This window comes from Bos grunniens, chromosome 15 (genome assembly GCF_055505025.1).
Source record: "Bos grunniens cultivar Pamir isolate PY7600 chromosome 15, Bosgru_T2T1.0, whole genome shotgun sequence".
Taxonomy (NCBI): domain Eukaryota; kingdom Metazoa; phylum Chordata; class Mammalia; order Artiodactyla; family Bovidae; genus Bos; species Bos grunniens.
In genome coordinates this window covers 28,339,852-28,358,395 of record NC_141179.1, presented here as the reverse complement: position 1 = coordinate 28,358,395, position 18,544 = coordinate 28,339,852, and the positions used below count along the sequence as shown (strand labels likewise).

Below are 18,544 nucleotides of genomic sequence, written 5' to 3'. Positions count from 1 at the left end.
CACAGTAGTAGATATAATGGTCATCTGAGTTAAATTCACTCAGTCCAGTCCATCTTAGTTCAATGATTCCTAGAATGTTGATGTTCACTCCTGCCATCTCCTGTTTGACCACTTCCAATTTGCCTTGATTCATGGACCTAACATTTCAGGTTCCTATGCAATAATGCTCTTTACAGCATCAAACCTTGCTTCTATCACCAGTCACATCCACAACTGGGTGTTGTTTTTGCTTTGGCTCCATTCCTTCATTCTTTCTGGAGTTATTTCTCCACTGATCTCCAGTAGCATATTGGGCACCTACTGACCTGAGGAGTTCCTCTTTCAGTATCCTATCTTTTTGCCTTTTCATACTGTTCATGGGGTTCTCAAGGCAAGAATACTGAAGCGGTTTGCCATTCCCTTCTCCAGTGGACCACATATCTATATAATAATATATATATTAGATATTTTCTAGATATCTGTATTAGAGAACTAAAGTCATACACTTAAGAATACATCAATGATTAGAAATCACTGATTACTAAACAGATTATAATATACTATACAATCTATAGTACAGTATATACCTGTACTACAGATTATAATAAAATTAGTTGTGGGCTTTGGCACTGATTTTTGACAAATGTTTACTAGGTACTTTTATTTTTGACAGGTCTCCACTGATAAAATGTGATTAACGATGAGCCTAAATATGGCATCTGATAGTAGAGGAGACCCTGGAGAAAGGCGTGGCAACCCACTTCAGTGTTCTTGCCTGGTGAATCCCACGGACCCAGGAACCTAGCAGGTTACAGTCCATACTGAAACGACTTAGCACCGCACAGCACAGTGCAGAAGAACGAATAAGTGAAATTCAGAAAAATTAGAAATGCTACTCTTCAAGAAAGACAAATAAGAAACCAGATTGTTTTCAACCAGCTCTGGAGAATATATAATACATACACATTAGGCTCAAGAGGGCTCTGGGCAAATGCAAAGGATGATGAAAGAGAAAAGGCTGGGTTTTGTGGCTTACAGAAAAAGAGGCCATACTCTATTTCCTTCCTTTGCATCCTCAAATAAAACTAAACTGTCTCAGAAAGAGGACTGAGTTACAGCTTTTCAGTAAGTATTCCCTGAGTTAATAAATGCCTTGGATTGCCAAGGTAGCAGCTTTTGAGGATCAGAAAGTAACAAGCCCTAAACATAAAAACAAACTTTCATTCATAAAAAAGAAATTACAACAAAACAATTTTAACACTAATTATGCAACCAAACTCACTCAGCTCTAAATGACCCTAGGTCTAAAAACAACTGGGCTCAGGATTTAGCCCGTATCTGACTAAATATGTGAAATATTATTCACAATCTGTATTTCTTCAGACTACTAAACTATGCAACTATTGAAAACAACAGAAAGACTAGTATCAATGCTACGCTTTCTACATACCACCTGCAATCCTCACGAAAGTACTGCAAGATGAAGAAAATGAGGATCAGATAATTTAGGTAATTTGTGCAGTAAGTAACTGAAAAGAGGTTTGCCTGACCCCAATTACATCATATCTGGCCCACTCATCAAAAACCAGTTCATGCTGACTCCCTAAAGGGAACCTATATCATTTCAAGAATAAGGAAGAACTACAAGATGAACCTGTATAGATCTAATAAGACTATGATATCTGTTTGGGGGTTTCATTGTCTAAGAAAAGTATGGAAAAATTAAAATACATTAAAAAAAGATTACAAAGTTAAAACAAACAGCTATATAAAAATGTTTATTTTTGAGGTTCTCCTTCTGTTTTTAACCAATAAAACATTTTAAACCTTCCATATTCATTTCTTAGGGGGGGGTCTACATTCAATTCTTGATTTAAGTTTGGCTAGTCAAGTGAAATCTGATATGGCACTTAATAATTGTTTTAATTTTAAAAGTAACTTTCTTTCCTGCTAGTCAAAAAGCCCTACTTCTCTTGAGACTGACAAGGAGCAATCTCATTTTCTAGATTTCAAAATTGGATACCGAGGACTTCCCTAGTGGTACAGTGGATAAGCATCTGCCTGCTAATGCAGGGGACACAGGTTCGAGCCCTGGTTCACAAAGATTCCAAATGCTTCGGAGCAACTAAGCCCATGCACCGCAACTACTGGAGTCTGAGCACTCCAGGGCCCACGAGCCGCAGCTACTGAGCCTGTGTGCTGCAACCACTGAAGCCTGTGTTTAGAGCCTGTGCTCCATCCAGAAGCCCACGCACTGCAACAAAGAGTAGCCCCGCAGCTAGAGAAACCTGCATGCAGCAATGAAGACCAAGTGCAACCAAAATTAAATAAGTTAAAAAAAAGTAGATATGTATTTATTCTTTAAATACAACGTAAAGAAATATATAGCAACAAAACAGCTCCATTTCCCACTCACTAATGGAAAAAATCTATTGCCCAGCTTTTAATATAACACCCAACTATTTCTCATTTATTTCCCCACCTGGATGGAGCATGTTAGGTGTTTCTGACGCAAAACTTAACTGACACAGGGTTAACTGAGAGATCACTACTAAAATGGAGAAAAATAATTTGTTCTACTTGAATGGGAAAGACTAGAGATCTCTTCAAGAAAACTGGAGATACCAGGGGAACATTTCATGCAAAGATAGGCACGATAAAGGACAGAAACAGTAAGGACCTAACAGAAGCAGAAGATATTAAGACGTGGCAAGAATACACAGAACTATACAAAAAAGGTCTTAATGACTCAGATAACCACAAAGGTTTGGCCACTAACCTAGAGCCAAATATCCTGGAATGTGAAGTCAATTGGGCCTTAGGAAGCATTACTTTGAACAAAGCTAGTGGAGGTGATGGAATTCCAACTGAGCTATTTCAAATCCTAAAAGACGATGCTGTGAAAGAGCTGCAATCAATATGCCAGCAAATCTGGAAAACTCAGCAATGGCCACAGGACTGGAAAAGGTCAGTTTTCATTCCAATCCCAAAGAAAGGAAATGCCAAAGAAGGTTCAAACTACCATACAATTGTGCTCATTTCACACTCTACCAAGGTAATGATCAAAATCCTTCAAGTTAGGCTTCAACAGCTCGTGAACTGAGAACTTCCAGATGCACAAGCTGGATTTAGAAACGGCAGAGGAACTAGAGATCAAATTGCCAACATTTGTTTGGATATTAGAAAAACCAAGAGAATTCCAGAAAAACATCTACTTCTGCTTCAATGACTATGCTAAAGCCTTTAACTGTGTGGATCACAACAAACTGGAAAAGTCTAAAGAGATGGGAATACCAGACTACCTTACCTGTCTGCTGAGACATCTATATGCAGGTCAAGAAGCAACAGTGAGAACAGGAAGTGGAACAACAGGACTGATTCAAAATTGGGAAAGGAGTACATCAAGGCTATATATTATCATCCTGCTTATTTAACTTACATGCCAAGTACATCACGTGAAATGTCAGGCTGGATGAATCACAAGCTGGAATCAAGGTTGCCCGGACAAGTATCAACAACCTCAGATATTCAGATGATACCACCCTTATGGTAGAAAGTGAAGAAAGAACCAAAGAGCCTCTTGATGAAAGTGAAAGAGGAGAGTGAAAAAGCTGGCTTGAACATCAACATTAAAAAACTAAGATCATGGCATCCAGTCCCATCACTCATGTCAAAGAGATGGGAAAAAAATGGAAACAGTGATGACAGACTTTATTTTCTTGGGTGCCAAAAATCACTGTGGACAGTGACTGCAGCCAGGAAATTAAAAGATACTTGCTTCTTGAAAGAAAAGCTATGACAAACCTAGACAGTGTGTTAAAAAGCAGAGGCATCACTTTGCCAACAAAGGTCCAACTACTGGTTTTTCCAGTAGTCACGGATGGATGTGACAGGTGGACCATAAAGAAGGTTGAGTGTGGAAGAATCGATGCTTTTGAATTGTGGTGCTGTAGAAGAGTCTTTCGGACTGCAAGGAGGTCAAACCAGTCAATCCTAAACGAAATTAACCCTGAATATTCATTGGAGGGACCGAAACTGAAGCTCCAATACTTTGGTCACCTTTTGTGAAGAGCCGATTCACTGGAAAAGACCCTGACGCTGGGAAAGACTGAGGACAAGAAGAGAAAGGGGTGGCAGAGGCTGAGATGGTTAGACAGTATCACAGCTTCAACCGACTTGAGTTTCAGCAAACTCTGGGAGATAATAAAGGACAGGGAATCCTGGAGTGCTGCAGGTTCACGGGGATGCAGTCAGACACAATTTAGCAACTGAACAAGAGCAAACACTCTATGATTACACAATTGAAACCATTTTCCTAGGGATCGTTAAAGAAACAAGGATGACGAACTGTGCATATGAGGTGCCTCCCTAATAAAATATATCCAAATACATCCCTTATCACTTAAAAACACAATGCAGGCACTTCACCTACATTTCAGTTCTTGGGATACCATTTTCAGATCTTGTTAAGAACCTAAGAAGAATTTTTTTGACAAACCAGAAGGTGTCTCAAGGAAAGGAGCCAAGGAGAAATTTAAAAACCATCATATCAGACATAGTTGAAAGTAATAGGTACGTTTATAATCTGTAGAAAAACTAGTTGGGGAAGAGGAGATCACAAGACAAACGGCTGTCAAAGTACTTGAAGATTACTAGGAAGGGACTTAAGGCTTATTCTACAGTGTCTTCAAATGGGAAGACAAGGCCAGTGGATATCATGTACAGAGAGACAAATTTCTAACACACAGAACTGCAAATGACATCATCTGTCTCTCAAAGCAGATTCCTCCAAAGGCAACTCAGAGATGAGGTGAACATCTATTAGAAAAGCATAAAAAGAACTAAAGCATATGAGTAAAGACTGGCCCAGATTAGTGGGGTTCCAGCATTTTTTTAATGTTTTAGAAACTTTTTGAAATGCTCCTTGATATATGTATAGTTATAAATCAGTTGTGAATTGCTGTTAACCTGTGTATTAAATATTACTAAAGGTAATAAAAACTTCATTCCTAAAAAATTCATGTAGAAAGAGGTTCTAAATTTTTTCCTATAGTCTAATGGATCACCTTATGCAACCCAGGGCAGTGCATGGAAGTATTCTGAAAGCTGTAATTAGTAACAACAGGAAAAAAACACCACCAGAGAGGGATCTGACTCCCATCTCACCTCACTGATTCGTAATTAACTGCCCTCATGCAGCAAGCCATTAGCTTCTGCGATCACAAACAGCAAGTTCAGTTACAAAAGCCCAGCAGAATGGAGATAAAGGTCCGAGGAAATTAACTTATCAGTAGACTCTATTCCAGGCAAACTTTAACTGTCCATTAAAATGAATTCTCTGGGAAGATGAGACTTGCACAGCATTTCCCAATTTTCCGTCTTCTCTACTTAACTCAGACTATAAAAATATAGTACCAGAATTTCCAAATGCTTGTACCAGAGTGGTGTAGTGTGTCTAGTTCCAACAACAAAGAATTATAAACCCTCAAGCTGAGCTGGATGCTTCTTGAGTCAGGAAACAGATGGAGAGGGAAAGTCGCACTAAGAATTAAAAAGATTTAGAATGTTTCCACTCTGACCTAAGACTCCTCATTTTCAGAGAGAGCTGGCAGGCTTTCTCTAAAGGAGAAGACAGGCCTCATCCGGAGTACCCTGCCTCAGTGGACTGGTGGATGGGTCCCCGGGTTTCAGCACATCCATAATTTATTATCAAATGCCCAAGCCAACACATTAAAGCAAGACGATTTCATACTCCTTCCCTGCTGCCCCACAAGGAGGCAACCTTTATATCAGAACAATGTGCCCAGGAGAAGAATCTAAAGACACAAGGCATATCCTAGGCAAGGCATATTGGAATGCTTAGGGGGACAATACCCATGTTCTCTCCACACCTTTAGCACTTCCCCCACATCACCCCCCCTCCCCCATCATACCCCTCACTTAAGGCTGAACGAAATGAGAGCTCATAGTGGGTCCGGGCGGTCTTCCCTTTCTCCGTGGGTAAGCTCTAAAAAGAGTCCGAAGCTTCATGTGTTTGGTTTCCTAAATGTTTGTATACACATTATGAAAAGCAACGCTGGCTTGGGAGTCATGGAAAGCAAAACAGTGAGTCACTGTGCCACGGGTACATCACAAACCTGAAGGCCAGAAGATCCTGATCTGGTACATGGACCCGGACCAGATAAAAAGCATCTAAGAAAACCTGTCCATCAATAGGTTTACCTAAGTTGGTTGACCTTGGGCAAATCACCAGCCTCGCTGGGCCTCATCTTTAAAATGAGGTGATAATGGACTGGACAGCCCTCTAAGAAATAAGCTCTTCTGAGTCGTGGCAGTCTATTTTTGAATATATTAAAGGAGGCAACGAGTAAGTTTCTGCACAGTTGAAATTTTTCAAAAAAAGGTCTGGGGGAAAAAGGTGGTCCGTCTAAAAGCAAGAGCAACTGGTCTGGGTCAGCGCCAAGAGCCTCTCAAGACAGAGGAAAGGGGAGAAAAGGGTCAGAGATTCAACCTCGGGGACAGAGGGAAAGGCTGCGGCCGAGACGCCGGGGCAGAAATGTGGCTGGAAACGGGGCAGGCGGCGGCGAGCCCGGGGAGCGGCGGAGGACGCAGGGCGGCCTCCTCCGGGGGGCCGGTCAGGGCGGCGCGCCCCGCCACGGGGATCGGCCGCGGGAAGCGGCGGGGAGGCGGGGCGGCCGAGGAAGCCGCAGGCCTGGGGGTGGGGCGCTGGGGCAGGGCTCCGAGGAGCGCGGCGAGCGGTCCGGAGGCCCGGTGGCCTGTGCGGGCGAACCGCCGCCGGGCCCGCCGAGACTGCGCGTGCGTGCGAGGGCCCCCCGAGGGTCGCGGGCGGAGGGGGAGGCGCGGGGGGAGGGGCCGGGTGGGGGAGGGGACGCGAGGTCGGGGCCTCGCACAATAACAAACCGCAGCCCTTTCCGACCCCCGCCTCTCAGCCGCCCGTTTCCCGCGCCTCGAGATGCACTCACTCAGGCACAGGGTCCGTGCGGGCCCCCAGCGGCTGCGGCGTCGGCGGGTGGCGCGTCTGTCGCTCGCTCAGTCCCGGCGGCCCCGCTCCGGCGCGTCCCTCCTCCGGCCCCAGCACCCGCTGCAGCGCCCCCACTTCCGGTTCCCCTGCCACTCAGGCAAATGGCTTCCGGAAGTCCCGCCCTATCCTGCCCGGCCTTTGCTTGCTTCTGCTTGCTCTCCCTTTCTGCGGGCGCTTGGTACTACCCCCCAGGTGTCCTGCGGGGCCCTTCCGAGTTCTCTGCTTTATTCTCTGCCCTGCCCTTGTTTTGCATGTAGTCTGCGCGACTTGGGCCTCTATCTTTCCTTCCGCTGCATCCCTCAATCCTGCGTTCATATCACCGCAGCGTGGAGATGGCATTCAGGACAATGTGTGGTGACCTCACGCTGACGCCATTCCCTTCCCACCCCGCCAACCTGGCTTCCTTCTCCACCCCGTGGAATAAACCAGATTGCTGCCAGAGGGAGGGAAATAGGGCCCCGAGGTTAATGAGGCAGTGCCTCACATTCATGGGTGGAATTTCTGTTTCTGTGATGAATGTACGGATTTTGGATGACCGCCTCTTAAACTAATACCATAGCAGGGGTATGGAGAGCCGGAGTCTTTTTCTTTTAGAGATCCATCCAGTTTCGGGGAAGACGTGTGTGTTTGTGTGTGTGCGCGCGCGTCACGCGCACACACGTACAGTCAATATGAAAAGACCTGTGCTAAATGCTATATAAATGCAGGATCTGTAACAGCAAAGAGGTGGGGCAAAAGATGAACGCAGGCTATAGTTAGCAAAACGTTTGGTTGAGCAACATCCAGAGCTGACCCTTTAAAAATGAATGGGGTCAATTCAGACCCTTGTCTGAATTGCTAGAGCCTTCCAGAGCTCTGAAAATGATCAGGGGGCTTGTTTTTGCAGACAAAACCCGTTAAGGATTGCTGTGAAAATCTGGAAGCCTAAAGTTTCAAGGTGTATCAAATTATTTTTCAGATGACCTGTGCTGTCAAGTGATTTATCAGGCATATAGAATCCAAAATAATTTGTCCTCCTATAAAATACTAACTTACCTTAGAATTCTCTTGCAAATGTTCACACAATATATAGCACACCAGTAGGTAAATTGTTGATTTAAATGTTTTATTGAAAAGAATTTGTGTTTGGGGAACTCAAATGATGGTGTCAGGTAGGATAGAAAAAGGAGCCCAAGATGGCAGACCACTGGGTCGGCTGTGGTGGGGGGTTGGGGTTAAGTCCACAAAAGGGGAAGTGGAGGACCAGAGCCAGAACCTCCTGTCCTGGGCGTGACCAGTCAGGCTCCAGGAAGAGGAGACAGAAAGCATAAAAAGGGAAGCCAAGAGGAATGGGGCTTCTTCAGGGTCTGCCCTCTCTTGGGTCTTGGGAGCTTACTGCTCGTTTCCCACTTGAGCTGTAACAGCTGTAGCTAGTTTCTTAAGAATACTGCCTGCTTAATAAAATCTGATCTGTTTGAGCTATAGGTGGCTGGTCATTGCAAATCTTTGCTATGCGAAGACAAGAACCAAGGGAGAGGGGTATACCAATCTGACAATGGTATAAAAAGCAATCTGGAAATGTATTGATAACCGAAGACAGAGCTTGAATTATTCTCCAGGGATAAATCCATGGAATCCTGAATTTCCTCAGTTTTAACACTCAACACATTATAATGTAATTACTACTTTAATATACTGTCTCCCCTGCTATATTCTAAGCTCCGAGGGAGCAGAGACTGTGGATTCCCAGTACCTGGCATGATGCCCAATGAATAGCAGATACTTATTAAATGTTGCTCAACCAGGAATAAATGATCAAGGGTTGAATTTGTGCCTATGTGATAGCTATGACCTATCTGTGTATTTTCTTGTTTTCAACTTTTTAATTAAGAAATACAAACAAGGGAAGTGTGCCCCCAGGGAACACTAGTTAAACTAGCCTCTGCAAATATTTGAAGACCTCTATGGCTCAGACAGGCTTCCCATCTGTCACTAGTAGTAAAGAACCTGCGTGGCAATGCAGAAGACATAAGAGATGCAGGTTGGATTACTGGGTCAGGAAGATCTGTTGGAAGAGGGCATGGCAACCCAGTCGAATACACTTGGCCTGGAGAGTCCCATGAACAGGGGAGCCTGGCCAGCTACAGTTAATGGAGTTGCAAAGAGTTGAACACAACTGAAGCCACTTAGCATACACACATGGCTCAGGCAGTTTTTAGTGTTTCAGTTCAGTTCAGTTCAGTCGCTCAGTCGCATCCGACTCTGTGCGACCCCATGAATGGCAGCACGCCAGGCCTCCCTGTCCATCACCAACTCCCGGAGTTCACTCAGACTCACGTCCATCGAGTCAGTGATGCCATCCAGCCATCTCATCCTCTGTCATCCCCTTCTCCTCCTGCCCCCAATCCCTCCCAACATCAGAGTCTTTTCCAATGAGTCAACTCTTCGCATGAGGTGGCCAAAGTACTGGAGTTTCAGCTTTAGCATCATTCCCTCCAAAGAAATCCCAGGACTGATCTCCTTCAGAATGGACTGGTTGGATCTCCTTGCAGTCCAAGGGACTCCCAAGAGTCTTCTCCAACACCACAGTTCAAAAGCATCAATTCTTCAGCACTCAGCCTTCTTCACAGTCCAACTCTCACATCCATACATGACCACTGGAAAAACCATAGCCTTGACTAGACAGATCTTTGTTGGCAAAGTAATGTCTCTGCTTTTGAACATGCTATCTAGGTTGGACATAACTTTCCTTCCAAGGAGTAAGCGTCTTTTAATTTCATGGTTGCAGTCACCATCTGCAGTGATTTTGGAGCCCAGAAAAATAAAGTCTGACACTGTTTCCACTGTTTCCCCATCTATTTCCCATGAAGTGATGGGAACGGATGCCATGATCTTCGTTTTCTGAATGTTGAGCTTTAAGCCAACTTTTTCACTCTCCACTTTCACTTTCATCAAGAGGCCTTTTAGATCCTCTTCACTTTCTGCCATAAGGGTGGTGTCATCTGCATATCTGAGGTTATTGATATTTCTCCCGGCAAGCTTGATTCCAGCTTGTGCTTCTTCCAGTCCAGCGTTTCTCATGATGTACTCTGCATAGAAGTTAAATAAGCAGGGTGACAATACACAGCCTTGACGTACTCCTTTTCCTATTTGGAACCAGTCTGTTGTTCCATGTCCAGTTCTAACTGTTGCTTCCTGACCTGCATGCCGATTTCTCAAGAGGCAGGTCAGGTGGTCTGGTATTCCCATCTCTTTCAGAATTTTCCACAGTTTATTGTGATCCACACAGTCAAAGGCTTTGGCATAGTCAATAAAGCAGAAATAGATGTTTTTCTGGAACTCTCTTGCTTTTTCCATGATCTAGCAGATGTTGGCAATTTGATCTCTGGTTCCTCTGCCTTTTCTAAAACCAGCTTGAACATCAGGAAGTTCACGGTTCACGTATTGCTGAAGCCTGGCTTGGAGAATTTTGAGCATTACTTTACTAGCGTGTGAGATGAGTGCAATTGTGTGATAGTTTGAGCATTCTTTGGCATTGCCTTTCTTTGGGATTGGAATGAAAACTGACCTTCTTTTTAGTGTTTAATAAGGCAAAAATCTCAATGTCACCAAACCCTGAAATTCATGAAGAGGTTGTCTCCTAATAGGTCTGTTTTGGCTTTCTAAATAATGCATTTAAAAAATGCAGGTGGTAGCATGACAAGGACCATAAATTAAGCTTCAGAATACCCTGGATTCTTGTCTGAAGGTTACTGCTCACTTTACTCTCTTGAACCTTTGTTTCTTAGTCTGTAAGATGAGAAGGATGGACTACTGCTACTGCTAAGTCATGTCAGTCGTGTCCGACTCTGTGAAACCCCATAGACGGCAGCCCACCAGGCTCTGCCGTCCCTGGGATTGTCCAGGCAAGAACACTGGAGTGGGATGCCATTTCCTTCTCCAATGCATGAAAGTGGAAAGTGAAAGGGAAGTCCCTCAGTCGTGTCCGACTCCTAGAGACTGCATGGACTGCAGCCTACCAGGCTCCTCCGTCCATGGGATTTTCCAGGCAAGAGTACTGGAGTGGGGTGCCGTTGCCTTCTCCTAAGGATGGACTAGGTCATTGCAAAATTCTTTTTGGCTCTAAGCCTCCACTGTCCCCTCAGTTCCCTGAAGGAACGTAACTCTGGGGTATGCAACCCTATCTCACTTCTCACTTCCCACACACAGCCTCCCCTTCCCCTGGGCCCCATTCAGGATCTGTGTTTTCCATAGTTTTCCGTATCACCATACAATTGGTGATAGGTAAAAATAGCTGTTTTCGACTATGAAACAAATTGAAAGCTACCAGGAGAGCTTGCCCTTCAAGTTGTTTTTCCATTAATGATGATAGGTTTAATGATTCTACCTGGATTCTTTAGTCTGGTTTCCCACAACTGAATGCCAACCCAAAGGAAGAGAATGTAGAAACCCTGACAAAAGGTCTGTGGACTGACTGGTGCTGTTTAGTTGCTAACTCACGCGTGGCTCTTTTGAGACCCCCATGGACTGTAGCCTGTCACGTCCTCTGCCCATGGGATTTCCTAGGCAAGAATCCTGCATTTCCTTCTCCAGGGGATCTTCCCTACCCAGGCATTGGACTTGCATCTCCTGCATCGGCAGGTGGATTCTTTACCACTGAGCCATCAGGGGACTGCCTAGGACTTTGAGAATGAGATGTGTCAAAATACCACCCAAGTGGCCTGAATTTAGGAGACTACTTGACATTTCACCACTTACAGTCATTAAACTGGGAGACTTTTGGGGACCCTGGCATTTCAGATATGAAAGGAAAGAAGGAAAGCTATGTGGTCTGAGAATGGACACGCAGTGTGAATCCAGGAAATTTCTGTGGGTAGAAAGCAAGGTCAGATGGTTTACAGAAAAGTTTCAAAGTTATATTTATTGTTAAAACAACATTAAGAAATATTTTAACAGAAAACAAATTTTACTCCAATTCTCACAAATTGACAGGTTTTCATTAACACATTCGTCTCAATTTCTTTCCATCGGTAGCCATAATGTCAATATATATTTTATTTCTCAGTTTTAAGATCTTTGTGATTAAGTCAAGATATTGTTAGAAATAACATATTATAACAGCATTTTTGTCTTCCCAACTGAAAGTTGTTAGTCATATTTTTATCTATTTTTTAACATTGTGTGTGTATATCGTTTAAAATCATTATAAATGCACAAACTGAAACACATTTGATGTTTCATTCATTACAATCATTACACTGATTGATAACCAGATTGTTCCCAAGTGATCTTATTTCAGTTGGCTCCTGAGTCATTTTGACATAACCAAACATTGATCTGCTTTCTGTCACTTTAGTTTTGTTCTTTCTTCAATTTCAATAAATAGTATCAACCTTTGTTTCTGGCTTCTTCTGTTTGACATGATACATTAAGATTCATTCACGTCCTGTATCAGAAATTCACTCCTTTTTATTTTCTGGTAATATTCTGTTGATGTATATTTTACAGTTTGTTTATCCAGTCAATAGTTAATGAACATTTGGGTTGTTTCTGGTTTTGCTTGTTATAAATAAAATGAAGATAAAAGTTCATGTCATAAATCTTTGCATGGACATGTGTTTTCCTTTCTTGGGTCTCTTGGATCTAGGTGTATGTTTAGCATTATAATAAACAGCCCATCTGTTTTCCAAAGGCGTTGATCATTTTACACCCCATCAGCAGTGTGAGGGTTCCAGTTGCTCCAAATCCTTGACAATGCATACTATTATCAGTTAAAGAATTGGTGAAAGTTGCTCAGTCATGTCTGACTCTTTGTGATCCCATGGACTGTAGTCCATGGAATTCTCCAGTCCAGAATACTGGAGTGAGTAGCCTTTCCTTTCTCCAGGAGATCTTTCCAATCAAGGGATCAAACCCAGGTCTCCCGCATTGCAGGCAGATTCTTTACCAGCTGAGCCACCTAGCCATTCTAGTTGTTCTGTAATGATATCTCATGGTGGTTTCAATTTTCATTTCCCTGATGAAGGTCAGTTTTCATTCCAATCCCAAAGAAAGGCAATGCCAAAGAATGCTCAAAGTACCGCACAATTGCACTCATCTCACATGCTAATAAAGTAATGCTCAAAATTCTCCAAGCCAGGCTTCAGCAATACGTGAACCGTGAACTTCCTGATGTTCAAGCTGGTTTTAGAAAAGGCAGAGGAACCAGAGATCAAATTGCCAACATCTGCTGGATCATGGAAAAAGCAAGAGAGTTCCAGAAAAACATCTATTTCTGCTTTATTGACTATGCCAAAGCCTTTGACTGTGTGGATCACAATAAACTGTGGAAAATTCTGAAAGAGATGGGAATACCAGACCACCTGACCTGCCTCTTGAGAAATCGGTATGCAGGTCAGGAAGCAACAGTTAGAACTGGACATGGAACAACAGACTGGTTCCAAATAGGAAAAGGAGTACGTCAAGGCTGTGTATTGTCACCCTGTTTATTTAACTTCTATGCAGAGTACATCATGAGAAATGCTGGACTGGAAGAAGCACAAGCTGGAATCAAGCTTGCCGGGAGAAATATCAATAACCTCAGATATGCAGATGACACCACTCTTATGGCAGAAAGTGAAGAGGATCTAAAAGGCCTCTTGATGAAAGTGAAAGTGGAGAGTGAAAAAGTTGGCTTAAAGCTCAACATTCAGAAAACGAAGATCATGGCATCCGTTCCCATCACTTCATGGGAAATAGATGGGGAAACAGTGGAAACAGTGTCAGACTTTATTTTTTGGGGCTCCAAAATCACTGCAGATGGTGACTGCAACCATGAAATTAAAAGACGCTTACTCCTTGGAAGGAAAGTTATGTCCAACCTAGATAGCATATTCAAAAGCAGAGACATTACTTTGCCAACAAAAGTCCGTCTAGTCAAGGCTATGGTTTTTCCAGTGGTCATGTATGGATGTGAGAGTTGGACTGTGGAGAAGGCTGAGTGCTGAAGAATTGATGCTTTTGAACTGTGGTGTTGAAGACTCTTGAGAGTCCCTTGGACTGCAAAGAGATCCAACCAGTCCATTCTGAAGGAGATCAGCCCTGGAATTTCTTTGGAGGGAATGATGCTAAAGCTGAAACTCCAGTACTTTGGCCACCTCATGAAGAGTTGACTCACTGGAAAAGACTCTGATGTTGGGAGGGATTGGGGGCAGGAGGAGAAGGGGATGACAGAGGATGAGATGGCTGGATGGCATCACTGACTCGATGGACGTGAGTCTGAGTGAACTCCGGGAGTTGGTGATGGACAGGGAGGCCTGGCATGCTGAGATTCATGGGGTTGCAAAGAGTCAGACGCGACTGAGCGACTGAACTGAACTGAACTGATGATATTAAGCATCTTTTCATATTCTTTTAGGCCATTTATATATCTTCTTTTTCAAAGTGCCTGTTCAATTCTTTTTAGAGAAATATTAGACTGTCTTCTTATTACTGAGTTGTAAAAGTTCTTTTATATTTATAATAAAAGTCCTTTGTCAATATATATACTTGGAACATTTTTCCCCCAATCTGTGGCTTGTGTTTTCATTTTCTTAACAGTATCTTTCAAAGAACAGGCATTTTTTAACTTTTGTATGTGTGTTAGTTGTGTTAGTCGCTCAGTCGTGTCCGACTCTGTGACCCCATGGACTGTAGCCCACCAGGCTTCTTTGTCCGTGGGATTCTCCAGGCAAGAATACTGGAGTGGGTTGCCATTTCCTTAGACAGGCTAACTTTGGTAAGGTACAGTTTATCATTCTTTCATTTATGGTGTGTGATTTTTGAGTTCTTTTTAAGAAATCTTTATCTACTATTAATTACAATAGAGTTTCTCCTATGTTTTTAAAGTTTTATAGCTTTAAGTTTTACATTTCAATTAGTAATCCTATTTAAGGTAATTTTTGTGTGTTGTATGAAGTAAAGTCAAGTTTTTTGCATATGGATATCCAATTTTCCCAGCACTATTTGTTCAAGAGGTTTTTCTTTTTTCCATTGAATTACCGTGGCCACTTTATTTAAATACTGCTGCTGCTGCTGCTAAGTCACTTCAGTCGTGTCTGACCCTGTGCGACCCCATAGACGGCAGCCCAGCAGGCTCCCCTGTCCCTGGGATTCTCCAGGCAAGAACACTCGAGTGGGTTGCCATTTCCTTCTCCAATGCATGAAAGTGAAAACTGAAAGGGAAGTCGCTCAGTCATGTCCGACTCTTCGCGACCCCATGGACTGCAGCCTACCAGGCTCCTCCACCCATGAGATTTAAATACAGTTGATTCAATTTCAGACTTATATACTTTTCCATTTATCTTTATGTCTATCTTTACAGCAATACCAGACTATCTTAATTACTCTAACTATATAGTAACTCTTAAAATCAGTCAGTGTAAGTCTTCTAGCTATCTTCTTTTTCAAAATTGTTTTGAAAACCTAGATAATTTGCATTTCCATATAAATTGTATTTATTTATTTATTGGCTCTGCCTCATGGCTTGCAGGATATTAGTTCCCAGATCAGGCCTGAATCCAGGCCCTGGTAGTGAAAACACACAAGTCCTAACCACTGGACCACCAGAGAATTCCCTCCATATAAATTTTAGGATGAAGCTCTTGATTTCCTCAAAAAGCTTTTTATAATTTTGATTAAGATGCATTGCATACATGTTTAGGGAGAAATGGCAACAACATTGAGTCTTCTGATTCATGAATACTGTTTATTGTCCCATTATTTTATCTTTTTTGGCCTTGCCATGTGGTATGCGTGATCTTAGTTCCCCAACCAGGGACTGAGCCTGTGCCCCTGAAGTGGAAGCACAGAGTCTTTTTTTTCTTTTTTTTAATCGGAGGATAATTGCTTTATAATGTTTTGCTAGTTTCTGCTGTACAACAATGTGAATCAGTCATAAGTATACATATATCCCCTTCCTCTTGAACCTCCCTCTTACCCTTCCCAACCACTCCTCTAGGCTGTCCACAGAGCAGCGTAGCTCCCTGTGGGGCCTGAGCTCCCTGTGTCATGCAATAACTTCCCACTAGCTAGCTGTTTCACGTGTGGTAATGTATATGTTTCAATGCTACTCTCTCAATGCGTCTCACCCTCTCCTTCCCCAGTTGTGTCTGTTCTTTATGTTTCTATTCCTGCCCTGCAAATAGATTCATCAGTACCATTTTTCTAGATTCCATATATTAGGTTGTTAATATGCGAGACTTGTTTTTCTGACTTACTTCACTCTGTACAATAGACTTTAGGTTCATCGACCTCAGTTTAACTGACTCAAATGCATTCCTTTTTAGGGCTAATATTCCATTGTATATATTTACCACATTTTTATCCATTCATCTGTTGGTGGGCATCTAGGTTGCTTCCAGTCCTGACTATTGTAAATAGTGCTGCAATGAACATTAGCGTACGTGTGTCTTTTTGAATTCTGGTTTTCTCAGGGTATATGCCCAGTAGTGGGATTGCTGAGTCATATGGTAGTTTTATTCCTAGTTTTTTAAGAAATCTCCATACTGTTCTTCGTAGTGACTATGTCAATTTACATTCCCACCAACAGTGCAAGAGGGTTCCCTTTTCGCCAGCATTTATTGTTTGTGGATTTTTTGATGATGGCCACCCTGACCATGTGAGGTGATACCTCACTGTAGTTTCGATTTGCATTTCTCTAATGATGAGTAATGTTGAAGATCTTTCCCTGTGTTTCTTGGCCATCTGTATGTCTTCTTTGGCGAAAGAAGACCCGTTTAAGTCTTCTGCCCACTTCGTGATCATGTTGTTTGTTTCTTTGCTATTGAGCTGCATGAGCTGTGGAAGTGCAGTCTTAACTCCTGGACTACTAGGGAAGTCCCACTGCCATCATTTTCGATCATCTTTAAGCAATACTTTGGAACTTTCATTGGAAAGGTCTATATATTTAATAAACGTATCCTTAAGTATACATATATATATTCTTCACATTCATAAGAACATTTTTCTTGAGTTTGTAGCAAACACCCCATTTTGGGGAACCCCACAGTAAAGTGTTTAATTTCTGACTAAATGTACCCAAAAAATTTAAACAATCAACTTGATGTCTATAATAAGTGTAACAATGTGCTTGAGGAGTTAAGAGCCTCAGTGCTAGGCCTAAATACACACCCATCTAGATAGCTAACTCACTGGCTACGGGCTTTGCTTTCATTGCTCACCAACTTTGAAGACTGTTGTTGTTCAGCTGCTTAGTTGTGTCCAACTCTTTGCAACCCAGTGAACTGCAGCATGTCAGGCTTCCTGTCCTTTACTGTCTCCCAGAGCATGAGTGCTTCCAATGAATATTCGGGGTTGATTTCATTTAGGATTGACTGGTTTGATCTCCTTACTGTCCGAGAGACTCTGAAGAGTCTCCTCCAGCGCCACAGTTTGAAAGCATCAATTCTTCAATGCTCAGCCTTCTTTCTGGTCCAACTCTCACATCCATACATGACAACTGGAAAAACCACAGCTTTGACTATATGGACCTTTGTCAGCAAAGTAATGTCTCTGTCTAGTTTGTCATAGCTTTTCTTCCAAGGAGCAAGTGTCTTTTAATTTCATGGCTGCAGTCACTGTACATAGTGATTTTGGGTCCCAAGAAAATAGCCTTATAGAAAATAAATATAGATGAATAGTCAAGGATAATTTTCAGGTCTCAACAAAGAAAACCATGAAACCAGAGGAGAGCAGATGCTGGACCCAGTCAAGAATAGGAATCAGCAACCAGAATCCTAACAGGCTGCTATGCAGTGGGAAGTTGGAACTCAGGAGGTAACTTGACATTGTCCACATTAGTTTCGGCAGACAATTTCTTGCATCTTCTTGTATACCTTAAAAAGCTGAGTATTCCTAAAGGCAATGTCTAAATAAGTAATTGACAAAGTGATCTTAGTCCCATTGAGTTTCTTTTCATTTCTGTTTGTTTATTTCATTTCAGTTTATTTAATTTATTTAATTCTTACTATGAGCCAGGTGTTCTGCTAATTGATGGGGAGAAAAGATGAGTAAGGTAACATTTCTCTCCTCAAGGAACTCGCTATCTAGTGATAGATATGGACACAGGACCATATTTATTCTGATAAAATATACAACAATAGAGGAGAGCATTTCATGGCCTAAGAAATGAAAGGAGGAGGTGGGCTGATTAGATAGGGTCTCTAGGAGAAAATGATGCCTCATCTGAATCTTTGAAAAAAAAAAACAACTTTTAAAGAGCAGTTGTATGTGCCCAGCAACATGAGAAGAAGGTACAGAGATTTCCCATACCCCTCTTGCCCACCCACATGGACAGCCTCATCCCTATTGTAACAGAATGGCATCTTTGTTATAATTGATGAACCTACATTGACACATCATAATTACCCATAATTACTTTTATTAGGGTTTACTCTTAGCATTGTACATTCTGTGGGTTTGGAAAAATGTATAATGATTTGTATCCATCATTATTATATTACACAATATTTTCACTGCCCTAAAAATTCACTGTGTTCCACCTATTCCTCCCTCCCCTTCTCTCTC

At 42.4% G+C, this 18,544-nt stretch overlaps 1 protein-coding gene across 2 annotated transcripts in view; it reads right to left on the bottom strand.

Annotated features, from left to right (window-relative positions):
• Window positions 1–7,088, bottom strand: part of PAFAH1B2 (platelet activating factor acetylhydrolase 1b catalytic subunit 2) — a 28,536-nt gene extending 21,448 nt beyond the window's left edge. For both annotated transcript variants that reach the window (XM_086339380.1, XM_086339381.1), the window contains exon 1: window positions 6,963–7,088. The gene's annotated coding sequence lies outside the window, so the exon portion shown is untranslated. The remainder of the gene's footprint in view (window positions 1–6,962) is intronic.
• Window positions 7,089–18,544: the final 11,456 nt, after the last annotated feature.